Here is a 24,769-nt window from a genome sequence, read left to right as displayed (position 1 = left end):
GAAATAATAGCTGAGAACTTCCCACACCTGGGGAAGGAACTGGACTCCCAAGTGCATGAAGCCAATAGAACTCCTATTTACAGCAATGCAAAAAGTACTTCTGCAAGGCATGTAATAGTAAAACTGGCAAAGGTCAACAACAAAGAAAAATATTAAGCAGAGCAAGGCAGAAGAAAATAACCTACAAAGGAACACCTATCAGGCTTTCAGTGGATTTCTCAGCAGAAACCTCACAGGCTAGGAGAGGGTGGAGTGATATATACAAAATACTGAAAGACAAAAACTTTCAGCCAAGAATACTCTATCCAGTGAAACTATACTTCAGATACGATGGAGAAATTAATCCTTTCCCAGATAAACAAAAGCTGAGGGAGTTCACCGCCACTAGACCTCCCTCACAAGAAACGTTGAAGGGAGCCCTCCTACCTGAAACAAAAAGGCAAAGGTTTACAAAGCTTTGAGCAAGGAGATAAATAGGCAGACAAAATCAGAAAATTGTAGCTCTCTATCAGAACAGGTTAGCAAATACTTAATTACAACATAAAAGATAAAGGAAAACAAAGCGTCGAAAATAAATGTTGTCACTTTGATTTAGTCACAAACTCACAATACAAAAAAGAATAATTTGTGACAACAACAACTTAGAAGGGGAAGAGGAAATGGATGGAACCTACTTAGGCTAATGGAGATAAGAGGCTCTCAGAAAATGGACTATCTCTTCTATGAGATCTTTGATACAAACCTCATGGTAACCACTAAACAAAAAATCAGAGCAGAGCTACAATTCAGAAATAAAGAGAAAACTGAGAAAACCACCACAAAAAACCACCAAACTGAAATGGCAGTCAGAAATTCAAGGGAAGAGAGATGATGGAAATATAGAACAACTGGAAAACAGGAAATCAGATGGCAGTACTAAGCTCTCATATGTCAATAATCACTCTAAATGTAAACGGATTGAATTCACCAATCAAAAGACACAGAGTAGCTGGATGGACTAAAAAAACAAGAGCAGACAATATACTGCCTCCAGGAAACACATCTCAGCTCTAAAGACAAACATAGGCTCAGAGTGAAGGGATGAAAGATGATACTCCAAGCAAATGGCAAACAAAAGAAAGCAGGTGTTGCCATACTTATATCAGACAAAGAAGACTTCAAGATAAAAAGGGCAACTGGAGACAAAGAGGGGCAGTATATAATGATAAATGGGACATTCCACCAAGAAGACATAACACTTACAAATATATATGCAACTAACACAGGAGCACCAATGTATATAAAGCAAATATTAACAGACCTAAAGGGAGACATTAACAGCAACACAATAAGAGTAGGAGACCTCAACACCTCACTTACAGCAATGGATAGAAAATCCAGACAGAAAGTCAACAAGGGAACAGTGTGCCTTAAATGAAACACTTGATCAGATGGACTTAATAGATATATATGGAACATACCATCCAAAACCAGCAGAATACACATTCTTCTCAAGTGCACATGGAACATTCTCAAAGGTAGACCATATGTTGGGAAACCAGGCAAGCCTCAATAAATTGAAGAAGATTGAAATCCTATAAAGCATCTTTTCCGACCACAATGCTACGAAACTAGAAATCAAGTACAAGAAAAATGCTGAGAAAGTCACAAAGATGTGGAGACTAAACAACATGCTACAAAACAACCATTGGCTCAATGAGGAAATCAAAGGAGAAATAAAAAAATACCTGGAGACAAATGAAAATGAAAAGACAACATACCGATTCTTATGGGATGCAGCAAAAGCAGTTTGAAGAAAGAAATTCATAGTGACACAGGCCCACCTCCGCAAACAGGAAAAATCTCAAATAAGTAATCTTAAACTACACCTAACAGAACCCGAAAAAGAAGAACAAACAAAGCCCCTGTCAGCAGAAGGAGGGAAATAATAAAAATCAGAGCAGAAATAAATGAAATAGTAACAAAAAAGAACAGTAGAAAGGATCCATGAAACTAAGAGCTGGTTCTTGGAGAAGATAAACAAAAATGACAAACCCTTAGCCAGACTCACTGAGGAAAAAAGAGAGAAGGCTCAAATAAATAAAATTAGAAATGAAAGAGGAGAGATTACAACAGATACCACACAAATACAAAGGATTATAAGAGGATACTATGGAAAACTATATGCCAACAAATTGGATAACCTAGAAGAAATGGATAAATTCTTAGACTCATATTACCTTCCAAAACTGAATCAAGAAGAAGTAGAGAATCTGAATAGACCAATCACAAGTAAAGAGATTGAAAGAGTAATCAAAAGCTTCCCAAAAAACAAAAGTTCATGACCAGACGGCTTCCCCAGAGAATTTTACCAAATATTCAAAGAAGATTTAATACCTATCCTACTCAAACTACTCCGAAAAATAGAAGAGGATGGGATGTTTCCTAACTCATTTTATGAGGCCAACGTTGCCCTAATACCAAAACCAGACAAGGACAACACAAAGAAGGAAAATTACAGGCCAATATCGCTGATGAACATAGATGCAAAAATCTTCAACAAAATATTGGCAAACTGAATACAGCAATACATTAAAAGGACCATACACCTTGATCAAGTGGGATTTATATCAGGGATGCAGGGATGGTTCATAATCCGCATACCAATCAATGTGATACACCACATGAAGAAAATAAGTGATAAAAATCACTTGATCATCTCAATAGATGCAGAGAAAGCATTTGACACGATCCAACATCGATTTCTGATAAAAACTCTCAATAAAATGGTATAGAAGGAAAGTACCTCAACATAATAAAAGCCATGTATGACAAACCCACAGCCAACATCCTATTTAATGGTGAAAAACTGCAAGCCATCCCTCTGAGAACAGGAACAAGACAAGGGTGCCCACTCTTATTCAACACAGTACTGGAGGTTTTGGCCAGAGCAATTAGGCAAGAAAAAGAAATAAACGGTATTCAAATTGGAAAGGAAGAAGTGAAACTCTTACTGTTTGCGAATGACACTATTCTATATATAGAAAACCCTAAAGAATCCTTCAGAAAAGTATTATAAATAGTCAACAACTACAGCAAAGTTTCAGGGTACAAAATCAACTTACAAAATCAGTTGCACTTCTATACACTAATAATGAACTAGCATAAAGAGAATTCAAGAATACAATCCCATTTACAATCACAACAAAAAGAATAAAATACCTAGGAATAAATTTAACCAAAGAAGTGAAAGACCTATAAACTGAAAACTATAAGACATTATTGAGAGAAATTGAAGAAGATATAAAGAAATGGAAAGATATCCCATGCTCATGGATTTGAAGAATAAACATAGTTAAAATGTCCACATTACCTAAAGAACCTACACATTCAATGCAATCCCAATCAGAATCCCAATGACATTCTTCATGGAAATAGAACAAAGAATCCTAAAATTTATAGGGAACAGCAAAAGACCTTGAAGAGCCAAAGCAATCCTGAGGAAAAAGAACAAAGCTGGAGGCATCACAATCCCTGACTTCAAAATATACCACAAAGCTAGAGTAATCAAAACAGCATGGTACCGGTTCAAAAACAGACACACAGATCAATGGAACAGAATTGAAAGCCCAGAAATAAAACCACACATCTACGGACAGCTAATCTTTGACAAAGGAGCTAAGAACATACGATGGAGAGAGGAAAGTCTCTTCAACAAATGGTGCTGGGAAAATTGGACAGCCACATGCAGAAGAATGAAAGTAGACCAATATCTTACACCATACACAAAAATTAAATCCAAATGCATTAAAGACTTGAATCTAAGACCTGAAACCATAAAACTCCTAGAAGAAAATATAGGCAGTACACTCTTTGGCAGCTGGCTTAGCAGGATCTTTTTGAATACCGTGTCTACTCAGGCATGGGAAACAAAAGAAAAAATAAACAAATGGGACTACATCAGACTAAAAACCTTCTGCAAGGCAAAGGAAACCATGAACAAAACGCAAAGACAATTCACCAACTGGGAGAAAATGTTTGCAAATCATATATCCGAAAAGGGGTTAATTTCCAAAATATATAAAGAAATCTTACAACAGAACAACAAAAAACCAACAACCCAATCAAAAATTGGGCAGAGAGGAAGCAGGTGTTGCCATACTCATATCAGACAAAGGAGACTTCAAGATAAAACAGGTTAAGAGAGACAAAGAAGGGAAATATATAATGATAAAAGGGATACTCCACCAAGAAGACATATCAATTATAAATATATATGCACCCAACATAGGCGCACAAAAGTACATTAAGCAACTATTAACAAACCTAAAAGGAGACATTAACAACAACACGATAATAGTAGGGGATCTTAATACCCCACTTACATCAATGGATAGATCATCCAGACAAAAGGCAATAAAGAAACAGTGGACTTAAATGAAAAACTGGACGAGATGGACCTAGTAGACCTAGTAGACATATACAGAGCACTCCATCCAAAAACAGCTGACTACACATTCTTCTCAAGCGCACATGGAACATTCTCAAGGATAGACCATATGTTGGGAAACAAAGCAAGCCTCAATAAATTTAAGACTGAAATCATAACAAGCACCTGTTCATACCATAATGCTATGAAACTGGAAATCAACCACAAAAAAAAAAAAAACTGGGAAAGTGACAAAAATGTGGAGATTAAACAACATGCTACTGAACAACCAATGGATCATTGATGAAATTAAAGGAGAAATCAAAAAATATCTGGAAACAAATGAAAATGAAAATATGCCATACCAAATCATATGGGATGCAGCAAAAGCAGTCCTGAGAGGGAAATTCATAGCGATATGAGCCCACCTTAACAAACAAGAAAAAGTCCAAATAAGCAACCTTAAATTACACCTAACAGAACTAGAAAAAGAAGAACAAAGCCCAAAGTCAGCAGAAGGAGAGAAATAATAAAAATCACAGCAGAAATAAATGAAATTGAGACCAAAAAAACAGCAGAAAGGACTAATGAAACAAAGCGTTGGTTCTTTGAGAAGATAAACAAAATTGACAAACCTTTAGCCAGACTTACTAAGAAAAAAAGAGAAAAGGCTTAAGTAAATAAAATTAGAAATGCAAGAGGAGAAATTACAACAGATACCATGGAAATACAAAGGACTATAAGAGAATACTATGAGAAATTACACGCCAACAAATTGGACAATCTAGAAGAAATGGATAAATTCTTAGACTCAGACAACCTCCCAAAACTGAACCAAGAAGAAATGGAGAATCTGAATAGACCAATCACAAGCAAAGAGATTGAAATAGTAATCAAAAACCTCCCAAAAAATAAAAGTCCAGGACCAGATGGCTTCTCTGGTGAATTTTACCAAACATTCAAAGAAGATTTAATACCCATCCTTCTCAAACTATTCCAAAAAGTAGAGGAAGATGGAACACTTCCTAACTCATTCTATGAGGCCAAAATCACCCTGATACCAAAGCCAGACAAAGACAATACAAAGAAGGAAAATTATAGGCCAATATCACTGATGAACATAGATGCAAAAATCCTCAACAAAATATTGGCAAACCGAATACAGCAATACGTTAAAAAGATCATACACCATGATCAAGTGGGATTTATATCAGGGACGCAGGGATGGTTCAACATCTGCAAATCAATCAACATGATACACCACATCAACAAAACAAAGAATTAAAACCACATGGTCATCTCAATAGACGCAGAGAAGGCATTTGACAAGATACAACATCCATTTATGATAAAAACTCTCAACAAAATGGGTATAAAAGGAAAGTACCTCAGCATAATAAAGGTTATTTATGACAAACCCACAGACAACATCATACCCAACAGGGAACGACTGAAAGCCACTCCTCTGAGAACAGGAATGAGGCAGGGCTGCCCACTCTCACCACTCCTATTCAACATAGTACTGGAGGTTTTGGCCAGAGCAATTAGGAAAGAAAAAGGAATAAAAGGAATCCAGGAGGGAGTCAAGATGGCGGCGTAGGCAGACTCTGAACTCACCTCCTCCCGTGGACACAGCCAATTTACAACTACTCGTGGAAAAATTACCCCTGAGACAGAACTGAAAACTGGATAAGAGGAACTCCTGCAACAACGGACAATCCTAACTGGGGTAGAAGAGGCAGAGACTCCCTTCTGGAGAGGAAAAACGCCACCTTCACAAGCCGCCAGCTTCACGGCCGCCGGGAGCAGCTCACAGGTACGCAGCCTCCCTGGAGGCGCGGGGCCCTGAGCCGGGGAGCGCCCCCGCTGTGGGCATTTTGTGGACCCAGCACAATTGAGACCAGCAGCATAATATCTGACTTTGCCTGCTACTAAAGCATTGGGTAGCACCCCCAGAAAACCCGGTTCACAAAGAAACTAAAACTGGCTCTTAAAGGGCCCGCGCACAAACTCACCCATTCCAGAAAGCATCCTAAAATCACCAGAAAGAAAGGTGCACGGTGCTTCGGTGACAAGAGACTCACCTAATAGGCCCTGAGTGCATCTCGGTGAGGGGTGAGACCTCTCCAGGGACTGGGACATTGGCGGCGGCCATTGTTGTGGCCTGGTGTGAGCGTGCTGACACAGACGCCATTGGAGTTCTCCCTGAGACCTGCTAGCCCAGGGTCTGCCCCACCCGCTAGAGCACCGATTTAATCCAGCTCAGCCAGGGCAGGCAGCCCACCCTAGAGACTAGCCCCACCCAACAACAAGCCCTCAGGCAACGTGTGGGCCTGCATAGATTGGTGACTGGATTCTCTGCAGCCTGGCAACTGAGCTGACTTGAGCTGGGCAGGGTGTGCACAAGGAGCGGGTGGAGAGTGTGGGGCGGTGGCAGAGTGTGTGGGGCTCCCGCCGTGGAGAGACTGGGTCCACTTGGGGAGGTCGGGGCGCTCACACGGGGCAGGACTGTGTTGACTGTGTGTGTGGACCTGTGGGCGGCAGGGCTTCTCAGCCACAGATGACTTGTACTTCTCAAAGACCCATATAGGAGGTTTGCTCCACCTTCCAAAACCTGAAACAATTGGGTGCTCCTGTGCCTGAGGCCAGCCCCACCCAGCTGCAATCCTCAGAGAGCTGACAAGAGACCTAATAGGCTAGAGGCTTACAGCAATTGTAAGGCCCTGAGCCTAACAACCTGCCACGGTGGGGGCCTACTCACTTAAAAGAAATACTGCAACACAAATGTGGTATTAGAACCTGCAGCCAACTGTGCTGGGGCTCCCCACAGCTGATAAAGAGACTGAAGGGCCCACAACAACTACAAGCAGCTGAGCATTACAACAGCTGGCCAGGAGCATAACTCAGCCTCCCTGGGCGCCTACAGGGAGAGCAAACAGGCCACAGCAGAAGGATACACGTAGCCCACTTAGGGGTCACCCCTGGAACATTGAGAACTGAGGGAAGCACACTGGAAGCCTCCTAAGCCATCACTTACATAAGGTCACCTATCCAAGAGCAGGAGACGTAGCTGACCTACCTAATACGTAGACACAAGCACAGGGAAAGAGGCAAAATGAAGAGGCAAAAGAATACATTCCAAGTAAGGGAACAGGAAAAAACCCCAGAAAAGGAACTTAGTGAAACAGAAATGAGCAACCTACCTGACAGAGAGTTCAAACTAAGAGTGTTAAGGATGCTCACTGATCTGGGGAGAAGAATAGATGGACTCAGTGAGAATGTCAACAAAGAAATGGAAGATATAAAAAGAACCAATCAGAAATGAAGAATACAATACTGGAAATGAAAAACTCATTAGAGGGACTCAAAAGCAGAGTAGAGGATACAGAAGAACGGATCTGTGAGCTGGAAGAAAGACTAGAAGAAATTACCCAAGGTGAACAGGTAAAAGAGAAAAGAATTAAAAAAGCTCAGGACAGTCTAAGGGACCTCTGGGACAACATCAAGCGCACTAACATCCGTGTTATAGGTGTCCCGGAAGGAGAAGAGCGAGACAAGGGGGCAGAGAATCTATTTCAAGAAATAATAGATGAAAACTTCCCTAACCTAAGGAAGGAAACAGACATCCAGGTACAGGAGGCACAGAGAGCCCCAAACAAGATAAACCCAAAGAGGCCCACACCAAGACACATCATAATCAGAATGTCCAGAATTAAAGATAAAGAGAGAATCCTAAAAGCCGCAAGAGAATGTCAAGTTACATACAAAGGAAACCCCATAAGGCTATCAGCTGACTTCTCAGCAGAAACCTTACAGGCTAGAAGAGAATGGCATGATATATTTAAAGTGCTAAAAGGAAAAAACTTACAGCCAAGAATACTCTACCCAGCAAGGTTATCGTTCAAAATGGAAGGAGAGATCAAAATTTTCCCAGATAAGCAAAAATTAAAGGAGTTTGTCACCAAGAAACCAGTGTTACAAGAAATGTTAAAGGGACTGATTTAAGGGGAAAAGAGAAGACCACAAATAGGAAAAATTATCTATTTCCACGATTAGAACGTAATGGATACAAATGCACAAAAAGAGGTTGGATATGATATCAAAAACATAAAAGGAGGGAGGAGGGTAGTTAAAGAGTACAGCTTTCAGACAGAGGTCAAAACTAAAGTGACCATCAATTCTGTATAGAAGAAGAAAGGAACAGAGAAGGACTACTAAAACACTGAGGGAAAAAAAAAAAGTTAAAAAATGGCAGTAAGTACATACTTATCAATAGCTACTTTAAACGTCAATGGACTAAATGCTCCAATTAAAAGGCATAGGGTGGCTGACTGGATAAAAAACAAGACCCATATATATGCTGCATACAAGAGACACACTTCAGACCTAAAGACACTCACAAACTGAAAGTGAAGGGATGGAAAAAGATACTCCACGCAAATGGCAATGAAAAGAAAGCTGGGGTAGCAGTACTCATATCAGACAAAATAGACTTTAAAACAAAAACTGTAAAACGAGACAAAGAAGGGCATTACATAATGATCAAGGGAACAATCCAACAAGAGGATATAACACTTGTAAATATCTACGCACTCCAATGTAGGTGCACCTAAATATATAAAGCAATTATTAACAGACATAAAAACAGAAATAGACAGTAACACAATAATAGTAGGGGACTTTAACACTCCACTTACACCAACGGATAGATCATCCAAACAGAAGATCAATAAGGAAACATTGGCCTTAAACGACACACTAGAACAGATGGACCTAGTAGATATATACAGAGCATTCCATCCAAAAACCGAAGAATACACGTTCTTTTCAAATGCACATGGAACGTTCTCCAGGATTGATCACATATTAGGCCACAAAACAAGTCTCCATAAATTTAAGAAGATTGAAATAATACCAAGCATCTTTTCTGACCACAAAGGCATGAAACTAGAAATCAACTATAGGAAGAAAATCAGAAAAGCCACAAATACGTGGAGATTAAACAAAATGCTACTGAACAACAACTGGGTTAATGAAGAAATCAAAGAAGAAATCAAAAAATACCTGGAGACAAATGAAAATGAAAATACGACATACCAGAATTTATGGGATACAGCAAAAGCGGTTCTAAGAGGGAAGTTTATAGCAATACAGGCCTATCTCAACAAACAAGAAAAATCTCAAATAAACAATCTAACAATGCACCTAAAGGAACTGGAAAAAGAAGAACAAACAAAGCCCAAAATCAGTAGAAGAAGGGAAATAATAAAAATCAGAGCAGAAATAAATGAAATAGAGACCAAAAACAATAGAAAAAATTAATAAAACCAAGAGCTGGTTCTTTGAAAAGATCAACAAAATAGACAAACCTTTAGCTAGACTCACCAAGAAAAAAGAGAGAAGGCACAAATAAGTAAAATCAGAAATGAAAGAGGAGAGGTTACAACAGACACCTCAGAAATACAAAAGATTATAAGAGAATACTATGAAAAACTATATGCCAACCAATTCGACAATCTGGAAGAAATGGATAAATTCTTAGAATCATACAACCTTCCAAAACTGGATCAAGAAGAAGTAGAGAATTTGAATAGACCAATCACCAGTAAGGAGATCAAAACAGTAATCAAAAACCTCCCCAAAAATAAAAGTCCAGGACCAGACGGCTTCCCTGGTGAATTCTACCAAACATTCAAAGAAGACTTAATACCTATCCTTCTCAAACTCTTCCAAAAATTGAGGAGGGAAGCTCCTAACTCATTCTACGAAGCTGACATTACCCTGATACCAAAACCAGACAAGGACAACACAAAAAGAAAATTACAGGCCAATATCACTGATGAACATCGATGCAAAAATCCTCAACAAAATACTAGCAAATCGCATACAACAATACGTTAAAAGATTATACACCATGATCAAGTGGGATTTATTCCAGGTATGCAGGGATGGTTTAACATTCGCAAATCAATCAACGTAATACACCACATTAATAAAATGAAGAACAAAATCACATGATCATCTCAATAGATGCAGAGAAAGCATTTGACAAGATCCAGCATCCATTTATGATAAAAACTCTGAATAAAATGGGTATAGAAGGAAAGTACCTCAACATAATAAAGACCATATATGAGAAACCCACAGCTAATATCATCCTCAATGGTGAAAAACTGAAAGCTATCCCTCTAAGAACAGGAACCAGACAAGGATGCCCACTCTCACCACTCCTATTTAACATAGTATTGGAAGTCCTAGCCAGAGCAATCAGGCAAGAGAAAGAAATAAAAGGGATCCAAATTGGAAAGGAAGAAGTGAAACTGTCACTATTTGCAGATGACATGATTTTATATATAGAAAACCCTAAAGAATCCACCAGAAAACTTTTAGAAGTAATAAACGAATATGGGAAAGTTGCAGGATACAAAATCAACATACAAAAATCAGTTGCATTTCTGTACACTAACAACGAAGTAGCAGAAAGAGAAATTAAGAATACCATCCCATTTACAATTGCAACAAAAAGAATAAAATACCTAGGAATAAACTTAACCAAAGAGGTGAAAGATCTGTACACCAAAAACTATAAAACATTTCTGAAAGAAATTGAAGAAGACACAAAGAAATGGAAAGATATTCCGTGCTCTTGGATTGGAAGAATTAACATAGTTAAGATGTCCATACTTCCTAAAGCCATCTATAGATTCAATGCAATCCCTATCAAAGTTCCAACAACACTTTTCACAGAAATAGAACAAAGAATCCTAAAATTTATATGGAACAACAAAAGACCCCGAATAGCTAAAGGAATCCTGAGAAAAAAGAACAAAGCTGGAGGTATCACACTCCCTGATTTCAAAATATACTACAAAGCTATAGTAACCAAAACAGCATGGTACTGGCACAAAAACAGACACACAGATCAATGGAATAGAATCGAAAGCCCAGAAATAAACCCACACATCTACGGACAGCTAATCTTTGACAAAGGAGCCAAGAACATACAATGGGGAAAAGAAAGTCTCTTCAACAAATGATGTTGGGAAAACTGGATAGCCATATGCAAAAAAATGAAAGTAGACTCTTACCTTACACCATACACAAAAATTAACTCCAAATGAATTAAAGACTTGAATGTAAGACCTGAAACTGTGAAAGTTCTAGAAGAAAACATAGGCAGTACGCTCTTCGACATCAGTCTTAGCAACATCTTTTCAAACACCACATCTGACCGGGCAAGAGAAACAATAGAAAAAATAAACAAATGGGACTACATCAAACTAAAAAGCTTCTGCACAGCAAAGGAAACCATCAACAAAACGAAAAGACAACCTAACAATTGGGAGAAGATATTTGCAAACCATACATCTGATAAGGGCTTAATCTCCAAAATATATAAAGAACTCATGCATCTCAACAACAAAAAAACTACCAACCCAATTAAAAAATGGGCAAAAGACCTGAACAGACATTTCTCCAAAGAAGATATACAGATGGCCAATAGACACATGAAAAGATGTTCAAAATCACTAACTATCAGGGAAATGCAAATCAAAACTACAGTGAGATATCACCTCACGCCCGTCAGAATGGCTATAATTAACAAGACAGGAAACAACATGTGTTGGAGAGGTTGTGGAGAGAAGGGAACTCTCATACACTGCTGGTGGGAGTGCAAACTGGTGCAGCCACTATGGAAAACAGTATGGAGATTCCTCAAAAAATCAACGATAGAACTACCATATGATCCAGCTATTCCACTGTTGGGTATTTATCCAAAGAACTTGAAAACACCAATTTGCAAAGGTACATGCACCCCTGTGTTCATTGCAGCCTTATTCACAATAGCCAAGACTTGGAAGCAACCTAAGTGCCCATCAAGGGACGAATGGATAAAAAAGCTGTGGTATATATACACAATGGAATACTACTCAGCCATAAGAAACGATGAAATCCAGCCATTTGTGACAACATGGATGGACATTGAGGGAATGATGCAAAGTGAAATAAGTCAGAGGGAGAAGGTCAAATACCGTATGATTTCCTTCAGTAAGTCGTAGATAATAACAACAATAAACAAACACATAGGGACAGAGATTGGATTGGTGGTTACCAGAGGGGAGGGGGGGAGGGAGGAGGGTGAAAGGGATAATTGGGTACATGTGTGTGGTGATGGGTTGTAATTAGTATTTTGGTGGTGAACATGATGTAATCTATGCAGAAATAGAAGTACAATGATGTACACCTGAAATTTTTACAATGTTATAAACCAATGTTACTGCAATAAACAAAAAATTAAAAAAAAATAAAAGATGAAATAAAAAATGAACCTGGAATATAAAATAAATTATAAGTAAAAGAAAAGAAAAAATAACTAGCTGATCACAAAGATAAAATCTAGGATGCAGGGTAAACAGACAGAGGTGGAAAACAGGAGAAGCAAATTAATAAACATGAAGGATAGATCCAGGCGTTCAACACCCATCCAACTGCAACTCAGGAAGGAGAAAACAAAAATAATGCAGGAAATGAAGTAATCAAAGAAAAAATGGAAATCATTTTCTGAGCTGGGAATTTGAATCTTCACATGGAAAGGTGCACTAAAGGCTGAGCTGGATTAATGGCAAAAGATATATTCCAGATTAATGAAAAGCATTATATTTCAGAAACCCTAGAATAGGAAGAAAATCTTATGGGCTCTAAAAGAGAAAAACACGTTACCTACAAAGAAACAAGCATTATACCAACATTGATTGTTTCATTACCAGCTTTGGGAGCAATACATAGAAGCTTGTCTTTAAAATTCTGAGATAAAATGGTTTGAATCTAAAATTCTATATCCAGATAAACCATCAATCAAGTTAAAGCCAAAACAAAACACTTCCAGATATACATGATTTCAGAGTTTACCTCTCACATATCCCATAAGAAAAAAATTACTTTAAGAGATATTTTAGCAGAATAGAAAAGGAATCCACAAAATAGGGTATAAAAAAGAGGGCATTATTGCATGGCCTGAGTGAACGAAGAAAGCTACGAAGAAATGAAAAGAGGTTTCATTAGATTGTGTTGCTTGCTCTCTTTTTTGCAACACAAGATTTTTTTCTTTATGGATCCGATCAAATTACTTGGTTCTTTTTATTTTTGAATTAACATATAAGCTCAGCATGGAAGCCTTACAGAAGTTACAGAAGAGGGTTTAAGTATTATAAACCTTGGCAAAGTAAAACACTTTAACGTTAAAGTCTTTAAACAGGGGGGCCATTAGACTGGGGCTGCTGTAATGCCTCGGCATCTTTCGTAAGCAAACCACAAGTCAGAGTCAATTCACTGGAATCTGAGAAAGTGAAACGTAAGGACAGCCAATCACAAACAGCCAACTACGTCTATAAACACCCCTCCCCTGGCTCCTGTGGCTGGAGCGCTCCTAACCACCTTTGGTTTGGCGCTGTCGCATTGGAGTCAATGTATGCTCGAATAAACTCTTCAAAATTTTGATGTGCCTCAGTTTATCTTTCAGCACTAGCAAAAGCAAAGAGGAAGAGGAGGGAGGAGATGTTGAAGTTTGTATAAATGTGTTAATTTCTCCATTGTTTATATCTTTATTTTATATCGGAAATTCAAATGTTCTATATAAAATTGGCAAAATCAAGAAAGAGAAGTTGAATTACATTACCATATATAACGTAACAAGGAGAATTTAAAAACAAGCTGTTAATAGCGGCTGCCTATGGGAAGTGGGACTGGGTGTTGAGAAAATGGGGTCAATTTTACTTTTCATATTCCTCTAATAATATAAACATATTTTAATACAAAAAAAAAGGAATCCAAATAGGCAACGAAGAAGTGAAACTCTCACTATTTGCAGATGATATGATTTTATATATAGAAAACCCTAAAGAATCCATTGGAAAACTATTAGAAATAATCAACAACTACAGCGAAGTTGCAGGGTACAAAATCAGTCTACAAAAATCAGTTGCATTTCTGTATGCGAATAATGAACTAACAGAAAGAGAGATCAAAAAAATAATACCATTTACAATTGCGTCAAAAAGAATAAAATATCTAGGAATAAATCTTACCAAGGAGGTGAAAGACCTGTACAATGCAAACTACAAGACATTATTGAAAGAAATCGATGATGACATAAAGAAATGGAAAGACATCCCATGCACAAGAACTTGAAGAATAAACATAGTTAAAATGTCTATATTACCTAGAGCAATCTACAGATTCAATGCAATCCCAATCAGAATCCCAGTGACATTCTTCACGGAAATAGAAAAAAGAATACTAAAATTCATATGGGGCAATAAAAGACCCCAAATAGCTAAAGCCATCCTAAGAAAAAAGAACCAAGCTGGAGGCATCACAATCCCTGACTTCAAAACATACTACAAAGCAATAGTAATCAAAACAGCATGGTACTGGTAGAGAAACAGACACACAGATCATTGGAACAGAATTGAAAGCCCAGAAATAAAACCACACATGTACGGACAGCTAATTTTCAACTAAGGAGCTAAGAACATACAATGGAGAACGGAAAGTCTCTTCAATAAATGATGTTGGGAAAACTGGACAGCCACATGTAAAAGAATGAAAGTGGACCATCTGCTATCGCCATTCACAAAAATTAACTCAAAATGGATCAAAGACCTGAAGGTGAGACCTGAAACTATAAAACTCATAGAAGAACATATAGGCAACACACTCTTTGACAGTGGTCATAAAGGAATCTTTTCGGATGACATGCCTACCCAGACTAGGGAAACCAAAGAAAAAATAAGCAAGTGGGATTTTATCAGATTAAAGAGCTTCTTTTTTTTTTTTAAAGATTTATTTATTTATTTTTTCCCCCCAAAGCCCCAGTAGATAGTTGTATGTCACAGCTGCACATCCTTCTAGTTGCTGTACGTGGGACGCGGCCCCAGCATAGCCGGAGAAGCGGTGCGTCGGTGCGCGCCCGGGATCCGAACCCAGGCCGCAGGCAGCGGAGCGCGAGCACTCAACCGCTAAGCCACGGGGCCGGCCCAGATTAAAGAGCTTCTACAAGACAAGTGAAACCAGAATCAAGATGAACAGACAACCCACCGGCTGGGAGAGAATATTTGCAAAACATATATCTGACAAGGGGTTAATCTCCATACTATATAAAGAACTCACAACTGAACAACAAAAAAACAAACAACCCGATCAAAAAATGGGCAGAGGAAATGAACAGACACTTCTCCAAAGAAGATATACAGATGGCCAATAGGCACGTGAAAAGATGTTCAACATCACTAATCATCAGGGAAATGCAAATCAAAACAACACTAAGATATCACCTCATGCCCATTGGAATGGCTATAATCACCAAGACAAAAACAACAAATGTTGGAAAGGATGTGGAGAAACAGGAACCCTCATACACAGCTGGTGGGAATGCAAACTGTGCAGCCTCTATGGAAAACGGTATGGAGATTCCTCAAAGAATTAAAAATAGAAAGACTCTATGATCCAGCTATCCCACTACTGGGAATCTATCCAATGAACCTGAAATCAACAATCCAAAGAGGCTTATGCACCCCTATGTTCATTGCAGCATTATTCACTATAGCCAAGATGTAGAAGCAACCTAAGTGTCCCTCGACTGATGATTGGATCAAGAAGATGTGGTGTATATATACAATGGAATACTACTCAGCCATAAAAAAAGACAAAATCGTCCCATTTGCAACAACATGGATGGGCCTGGAGGGTATTATGTTAAGTGAAGTAAGCCAGAAAGAGAAAGACAAACACTGCATGATCTCACTCATATGTGGAATATAAACCAACACATGGACAGAGAAAACTGTATTGTGGTTACCAGGGGCAATCGGGGTAGGGGGTGGGCACAAGGGGTGAAGGGAGACATATATATGGTGTAGGACAAAAAAATGTACAACTCAAAATTTCACAGTTATAAACTATTAAAATATCAGTAAAAAATATTTAAAAAAATTTGGGCAGTGGATATGAACATTTTTCCAAACAAGATATACAGATGGCCAACAGGCACATGAAAAGGTGTTCAATATCACTAATTATTAGGAAAATGCAAATCAAAACTACAATGAGAATTCACTTTACACCTGTCAGAATGGCTATAATTAACAAGACAAAAAATAACAAATTTTGGAGAGGATGTGGAGAAAAGGGAAACCCAATACACTGCTGGTAGGAATGCACCTGGTGCAGCACCTATGGAAAACAGTATGGCGATTTCTCAAAAAATTAAAAATGAAACTACCACACCATCAGCTATCCCACTACTGGGTATTTATCCAAAGAACTTGTCATCAACCATTCAAAGAGGTTTATGCGCCCCTATGTTCATGGCAGCATTATTCACAATAGCCAAGACGTGGAAGCAACCCAAGTGCCCATCGACTGATGAATGGATAAAGAAGATGTGGTATATATATACAATGGAATACTACTCAGCCATAAAAAAGACAAAATCGTCCCATTTGCAACAACATGGATGTACCTTGAGGGCACGAGGTTAAATGAAATAAGCCAGACAGAGAAAGACAAACACCCCATGATTTCACTCATATGTAGAAGATAAACAAACACACGGATAAAGAGAACAGATTAGCACTTACCAGAGGGGATGGGGGTTGGGAGTGGGCAAAAGGGGTAAAGGGGCACATATGTATGGTGATGGATAAAAATTAGACCATTGGTGGTGAGCACAATGCAGTCTATTGAGAAACTGATAAACAATAATGTTCACCTTAAATTACACAATGTTATAAACCATTATGACCTCAATAAAATAATCGAAAAAAATAGTAATTTTAGCCCTCACCCTACGATGACCCCCCAACACACACACACACAGGGGCCAGTGTACGTGACTAAGAACTGCCTGACCTTAGTTCCTGGGGATGGATGGATGGACCCTGGGGTGGTGGCCCCACCCTCTGTGAATTCATATTGGCTCCATCTCAACTGGTCGCCCACAATCCCACCATCAATTTCTTTAGTGACCTGCCGGCAGGCAGGGCACATGGGCAGGGCCTCAGAAGCCCAGGTCCATGTCTCCCGCAGCCGATTACTGCCAAGAGGTCGCCCACTCGCCCCCACCCTGCCGGCCGCTCACAGTAGCCTGGCGACCCCGCTTACCAATAAAAAGACAGAGAACGACAGCAGGAACGTCGGAAACGGAGCGGTTGGAGATCAAAGTGGAATTTCGAGGTGGGATGGGGCTTTTTGCCCTCCAAGAGCCAGGTCCTGATGAGCAGTAGAGGCACAGCCGCTCGCAGCATGGCCCGATACCATAGCTCCGACGGACGCAGAACGTGGGAGAGGGCTGCTGCGGACCGGGAAGAAGACAGAGGAGGGGGTGAGCGGAGTAGCACGAGTCTAGAGGAAGCTAGGTAGGGCGCGCCAGTTCTTTGGCAAAGAGTCGCCTCTAAGGGGAGAGCATAGAGGGGAGGGAGAGCGGGGAGGGCGGGGATTGGTCGGGAGCCTGGAGCCCGGGAGCGGTGAGAAGAGCAAACGGCCCAGCAGCTCAACTCCAAGCAGCCCCCAGGAGGAACCCAGCCGCTTCCAAGGGCGCTTGGTCGGAAGCCGCTTCCGGCTGCCCCTGGACGGGTGCTGAGCCTGGCGCGCGACTGGCTCCGCCCAACGCGGTGCCAGCGAGAGCCTAGCCAATCCGGCAGGTGGCAGGAGACACACAAAAAGACGCGTGATCCTGCCTCCTCCCGCAGCCTGCGTGCCACCCAGCCCTCTGCTCCTTCGGGTCTCTGCAGTCATTCCCGGGCAGCTCCAGCTCCCTGGCTGCTGGAGGGCTGGGCCGGGAGTCGGCGGCTTGGAGTACCCTACCCTGCGCCTCCCCTCTGCAAAAATGCAAAATGTGATTTTCTCTTGGAACAGCGTGTGCCCAGGAGTTTGCTTTTTGTGGAAGGGAGTGCGGTGATTTGAGTGCTCTGGCTGAATCTGCATTCTGAAAGAGCTGGACACATTTAGGGAATCAGGAGGTGCTCGACTGCTGGTCACTTCCAGACCCTTGAGCCTTCGATGAACCCGAGTGCCTCACTTTTGGGGTGGGTGGAGTAGGATCAGCCAACAGCCAATTATTGACGGGGCTCTGGCCACAGCAGGAGTGACCCTTCATCAGGACAGAAACTGGGCTCCAGGATCCCCGCCCCCCAATAGCTAGGGGATGCAGAGTTGAAGTGAGGGTTCTTGGCTGACACCATAGCCGGGGAAAAGATGGCAAACTTCAACGTATCGCATCTTCAAGGGAGTTAGCCCCTGGAGAAGAGGCCCCTCTAATGCTCCACCATTCTGGCCCCATCATGTGCAAAAGCCTGGCACTTTGACTAGAGGGCTCCTGTTCTTCCCACTACCCTGAGCATTGCCCTGTGGGATAGAAGGATCTCAGAGAATGAGGAAATGCCTCCACTCATTACCCTCCGTCCTTCCCATCTCAGGTCCATGATGAAGCAAGTTCAGAAAGAGGCCTCTTCAGAGCACATAAGCCAGGTGGGCAATCAACAAATACAACTCAGTTGTGTTCACCAGTGCTGGACCTCCTAAGGCAGGCCATTTAAGAGTGTTGAAATCAAAATAGATTTCTGGTTCAACTCTCGGTTAACTAGAACATTCAAACAGAGACGTTCTCGCCTTCCCGTTTTCTTCAGTATTTGGTGAAATGAGTTGGCACTGCTTGGGCCTAGCATATTGCAAAGCTTCAGTTGCTTTGGAACTCCCCAGGGTGGCTGAGTGTTTTGCACAGCTCAAGATTTAACTCTTTACTCCACCTTAACCCCCCACCCTTTTTTACCATTTTAGAATCACACTTTTAAAAAATGTGTCTCATAGTCCCCTGCCTTCTTTTAACCAGCAGAGCACCCTCACAGCTTTGTTTCCCCTCTCATTTCCCCCATCTTTTTCTTTCTGTTGCAGCAAACGCTTTCTTCCCACATGGGTGCAAGATTAGAGGAGAAAAAGGGTGGGAGGGTCCATATATCACTAACCATCACCTACAGGAGTGGGTCAGTCGAGCCCCCCCCCCTACTGCTTTTAGTAGGGGTCACTCCTTGTCCGTGGTCACTCAGGCATCCTTGTAGAGACAACCCATGCTTGTCAAAACTGAAAAGGCCATTTCAGATCATTTTGTCCAAGCATCCGATTTGTACATGTGAGGAGACTGAAGCCTAGAGAAGGAGGATGGATTGGCCCAAGGTTACACAGTGGCAGAGGCCAAAACTAAACCCTATTTCCAGGTTGGCCTACTTCCAGAATGGTATGTTTTTTCCCTGAAAGTCGGCTTTGACTGGTATTTCAGGCAACTGCCAGCAGGTGGGAGTAGATTTGTTTGGCAGCAAGTTACTCGTAGCACCTGGAATCAAGTTCCACAGACCATCGGTCCCACATTTGTCAGGGGAAGCAAGCCAGAAGTTTTTTTCCTAGGTGTCCTTGTGACTAGGGAGATTGCCAGAAACTTGATGGCAATAATGAATTCGCTTCCAGAGCTTACATCCTAGACTCATGTAACAAACAGCCCAAAAGGCAACAAGAAATATGAAAAAGTCAGTCTAATTTGTACTTGTTGAGCTTTTGTCTAGTTAGTTTAATAGAATATGCATCAATATCCAGGTGGAATGGACTTACACCTGAATATGGGATCCTGGTATAGAGGAAAGAGCACTGACCCAGGAGTTAGCCCATCTGTGTTCTGACCCAGCTCTGCCACATCACAGTGAGGATTGCAGTTTGGCTGGAGTATAAGGTAAATTGGGAGGTAACACAGGAAGTAAAGAGGTAAGAGGCAAAAGAAGAGGTCTCACCTGGCCTAGTGAGGGCCACACACTCAGTGCACAGTAAATACTTGCCCAGTGAATAAGTGAAGCAAGAAGGAGAGTTTTAGATCTGATTGTCCAAACTGGGGAATTTGACTTCTATCTTCCATTCAACAGTAAGCTTTTGGAGGCTTTGTGAAGAGGAATGCCACAATCAGGAAGAAACTTTCAGCTGCTTTGTGAAGGAGGAACTCAAAGGACGAGAGACTGAGGATGAGGACAGTGGTTAGGAGGGTGTTGCACACTTCTGCTTCTGGTAATGGCAGGTTAAGTAATTTGGACAAACCGTCGCAATGAGGAAAACTAAAAAATACCGGATGAAATATAAAAAGAATTTGTCTTCATTACGAGCTACAAGACAACGAAGCTAAAATCCAGAAGAAGACAGGAACCCAGATGGGAAAGCCCTGCACATAATGCCACTTTTGCCTGAGGGCATTTGCTGAATCCAGAGAAAAGAGTTGTGAAACTGAGCTGTGGTTTTGCTGGCCTCATGGGCAAAGGGGACAAAAGTTGAAGCCCACGTCCCAAACGGGTTGATCTGATAAGACTCCCAGCCACTTTAAGTTGAAACTAAGTGGCTACCCCTTTGGGATAATGGTGAACCAGCAGTAGCAAGCCCTTGCATAGACTTGCAGCCTAGAGAGCCATTACCAGGGTGATGTAAGGATGTTCAAGCCCTGACCTTGGATTCAAGTGGTCTTGGACAGGTAGCGTCCCCAGGCATTTGTCAGAAGCAAGTGAAAATACTCTCTGCAGGAAGGTTCTGTCTTCCTAGGCCTGAAATTATTGTTACAAATGCTTTTTCAATAATATGTCAGCACATGGTCAAAGATAAGTCGGCACACAAGGAAGAAATACATTGTAAGTGACAGCCAGAGGAAAAAATAGAAAATGAAAACAAATTCACAAAGATTTCAGGTATCAGAATTATGAGACACAGACTATAATCACTATGGTTTACCGTAGTTCAAAAAATAAAAGATAAGCTTAAAAGTACCTTCAGGGAACAGAAAATCATATAAAGTGACATAGCCAATTTGAAAAATAATCAAACAGGACATCTAGGACTAAAAAGTATAACAACTGAGAGTCTAATGGGTGTGTTTAACAGAACGCCAAACACAACCATTAGATGATCATAAATGCAATGAAGAAAAATAAATTTAAGAGAGAATTATTGAGTTGGAAGATAGAGCAGCAGAAATCATTTAGAATTCTGCCTGGAGAAACTAATTATATGAAAAAAAGAAAAGGTAGGATAAGAGACACAATGAACAGAGTGAGAAGGTCTAATTTACATTTCATTTAAATCCCAGAAGGACAGGAGAGAGAAATGGGGAAGAAGATGATGGCCCCAAATTTTCCAGATCAGATGAAGGCCACTAATCCACAGATTCTAAAAGCCCAGTGAATCCTAGGCAGGATAAATAAAAAGAAATCCACTCCTACACATATCATAGTGAAAGTGCAGAAAACTAGAGAGAAAGAAGGCTGTGTTAATGATCCAAGTTAGCAATAATGAAGTCTTGACTTAGGACAGGAGCAGAATAGATTGAGGCAAGGGGATGGGCCTCTAGACTCTGGCTTTTAGAATGCCTTTTCCCCAAACTTACCATGAAAGACTGTTTTATAAAGATGTTACTCATTTCATTCCTAATTCATGGAATACATTTGTTAACAAATCCACTTGTTAGGGCAACCTAACGCCTAGAAGCTGTTCCAAATTGTCCTTGTCATACATGGAAGGCCATCATCCTGTAAGAATGTGTCCCTCATCTCATGGGCTATGAAAGGGGTGAGTATTCTCCACAGGAATTGTGATGGTTAATTTTATGTGTCAACTTGACTGGGCTAAGGGATACCCAGGTAGCTGGTAAAACGTTATTTCTGGGTGTGTCTGTGAGAGTGTCTCTGGAAAATATTAGCATTTGAATAATAGACTGAGTAAAGAAGGTTGCCTTCACCAATGCAGATGGGCATCTTCCAATCCATTGAGGGCCTGAACAGAACAAAAAGGTGGAAGAAGGGTGAATTTTCTATCTCTGCTTGAGCTGAAATATCTGTCTTCTCCTGCCCTCAGACATTGACGTTCCTGGTTCTCCAGCTTTCAGACTCAGACCAAAACTTACACCATCAGCCCCCTGATTCTCAGGACTTTGGACTTGGATTGAATTGCACCACCGGCTTTCCTGGTTCTTCAGCTTGTTGACAGCAGATCGTGGGCCTTCTCGGCCTCCATAACCATGTGAGCCAATTCCTATAACAGCTATCTAGCTAGCTAGCTAGATATTGGTTCTGTTTCTCTGAAGAATCCTGACTAACACACAAAGGAAAGGCCAGTAGCAGCTGAGCTATGAGACTAGAGAAATGTGCTTTTATACAACTTTCTAAGGGAAAGCAGAATAAAAGTGAATCTTTGTGGAAATTCCTCTTTATACTTATCTCCGCCGCCCAACTTTTACTCTGTGTCTAAGGAAACATATATACAGTGAACGATTTTTGGTCCCCAGAGTATCTTATTACAACCTTCAGGCTTGACCGTGTATGTTCACTCACTGGGCCGTCTATGCTTGACTGGCGTACAGTCCCTGCACGGGTTTATATTTGTCAGACCTAAACATGCAATGGGCTATCTTTTGAAGGGGGGAGCTCTTTACTTGTTACTAGAGCTTTTCATAAAAAAGATGACTAGCTCCTTGTCAGGAATGTACTAGAGGAAACCCTGCTCCATATGGAAAGTTGTATAGAGATTCTGTGGTCCCCTGAAGCTCTGACACTTCATGGCAACAATCCAAGCTGAAAAAAACTGACTATAAAGTCTTCTAAGAATTTCAAGTGTTTTGCTCAAAATCCTTCATTCACTGATGGTTTGAGGAGCAAACAGTCTTATGTACCCGTAAGGACCCCCAAGTCCCCCACAGAAAACTGTTCCTCCAAGAGAAGTTATTGGGAGGTCAGGAAAGCCTTCTCTATATTGCCTAACCCCAAGCCAACCAGAAAGCTGTCCAACAGTGAAGACGTTAAGCTGTCTTCATTTGTGGCATACAATATGTCACCAACAATTCTGACCAAGTGTCACAAAGGGAGAGATTGCTGGACATTTTATTCTGATTTTGCAGGGTTTCTCTTCACTGTTGCTGGACTGTCACAGTTTGTGTAGGTCACAGCTCTCTCCCCAAAGCCAGCTGAAACCCGTCTTTTAATACCTGTAACATCTTCTAGCAACATCTTCCTCTCTTACCATGGAAGGGCAGGAGCAGGGATAATGCTCCACTAACTCTTGGGTTTTCTTTGAATTTTATTTTTGAGGTCATATTGGCTTTTAACATTGTGTAATTTTCAGGTATACATTGTTATATTTCAGTTTCTGTATAGATTGCATCGTGTTCACCACTAATAGTCTAGATTTTATCTGCCACCATACACGTGTGCCCCTCTACACCTTTCACCCTCTCTCCACCCCCTTTTCCTCTGCTAACCACTAATCTGTTGTCTTTCTCTATGTGTTTATTTATCTTCCACATATGAGTGAAATCATATGGTATTTATCTTTCTCTATCTGACTTATTTCACCTAGCATAATACCCTCAAGTTCCATCCACATTGTGGCAAATGGCAAGATTTCATCTTTCTTTTTATGGCTGAGTAATATGCCATTGTATATATACACCACATCTTCTTTATCTGTTCATCCATCGATGGGCACTTGGGTTGCTTCCACGTCTTGGCTATTGTGAATAATGCTGCGATGAACATAGGAGTGCATAAATCTTTTTGAATTGTTGATTTCTTATTCTTTGGATAAATACCCAGTAGTGGAGTAGCTGGATCGATTGGTATTTCTAATTTTAGCTTTTTAAAAAAAATCTCCATACTGTTTTCCATAGTGGCTGCACCAGTTTGCATTCCCACCAGCAGTGTATGAGGTTTCCCTTTTCTCCACATCCTCTCCAACACTTGTTATTTCCTTTTTTTAAAAAATTATTTTATTGATGTCATATTGGTTTACAGTATTGTATAATTTCAGGTGTACATTATATCAGTTTCTGTATAGACTGCATCATGGTCACCACTAATAGTCTAGTTTTTATCCCTCACCCTACATATGTGCCCCTTTACCCCTTTCACCCACCTGCCCCACCCCATTCCCCTCTGGTAACCACTAATCTGTTCTCTTTCTCCATGCCAACACTCGTCATTTCTCGTCCTGTTAATTATAGCCATTCTGGCAGGGGTGAGGTGATACCTCATTGTAGTTTTGATTTGCATTCTCCTAATAATTAGTGATGTTGAATATCTTTTCATGTGCCTGTTGGCCATCTGTAGATCTTGTTTGGAAAAATGTCTGTGCATATCCTTTGCCCATTTTTTGATCCGGTTGTTTGTTTTTCTGTTGTTGCATTGTATGAGTTCTATATATATTTTGGAAATTAACCCCTTGTCAGATATATGATTTGCACATATTTTCTCCCAGTTGGTGAGCTGTCTTTTCGTTTTGTTCATGGTTTCCTTT

At 40.5% G+C, this 24,769-nt stretch overlaps 1 protein-coding gene and 1 long non-coding RNA gene across 7 annotated transcripts in view; one reads left to right on the top strand and one right to left on the bottom strand.

Moving 5' to 3' along the window:
- The window catches only part of LOC147911829 (uncharacterized), a 91,253-nt gene extending 73,262 nt beyond the window's left edge, over positions 1-17,991 (bottom strand). For all 6 annotated transcript variants that reach the window (XM_087427241.1, XM_087427245.1, XM_087427243.1 and 3 more), the window contains exon 1: positions 17,570-17,991. The gene's annotated coding sequence lies outside the window, so the exon portion shown is untranslated. The remainder of the gene's footprint in view (positions 1-17,569) is intronic.
- LOC147911828 (uncharacterized) overlaps positions 5,934-24,769 on the top strand; it is a 35,139-nt gene continuing 16,303 nt past the window's right edge. The window contains exons 1-2 of the long non-coding RNA XR_015550575.1: positions 5,934-6,224; positions 22,337-22,501. This is a non-coding gene — a long non-coding RNA (uncharacterized LOC147911828). The remainder of the gene's footprint in view (positions 6,225-22,336; positions 22,502-24,769) is intronic.

Source organism: Ceratotherium simum, chromosome X (assembly GCF_057802395.1).
Source record: "Ceratotherium simum simum isolate JZ-2026a chromosome X, ASM5780239v1, whole genome shotgun sequence".
Taxonomy (NCBI): Eukaryota; Metazoa; Chordata; class Mammalia; order Perissodactyla; family Rhinocerotidae; genus Ceratotherium; species Ceratotherium simum.
The sequence above is the reverse complement of the archived record's forward strand: the minus strand, read 5'-3'. Positions and strand labels throughout refer to the sequence as shown.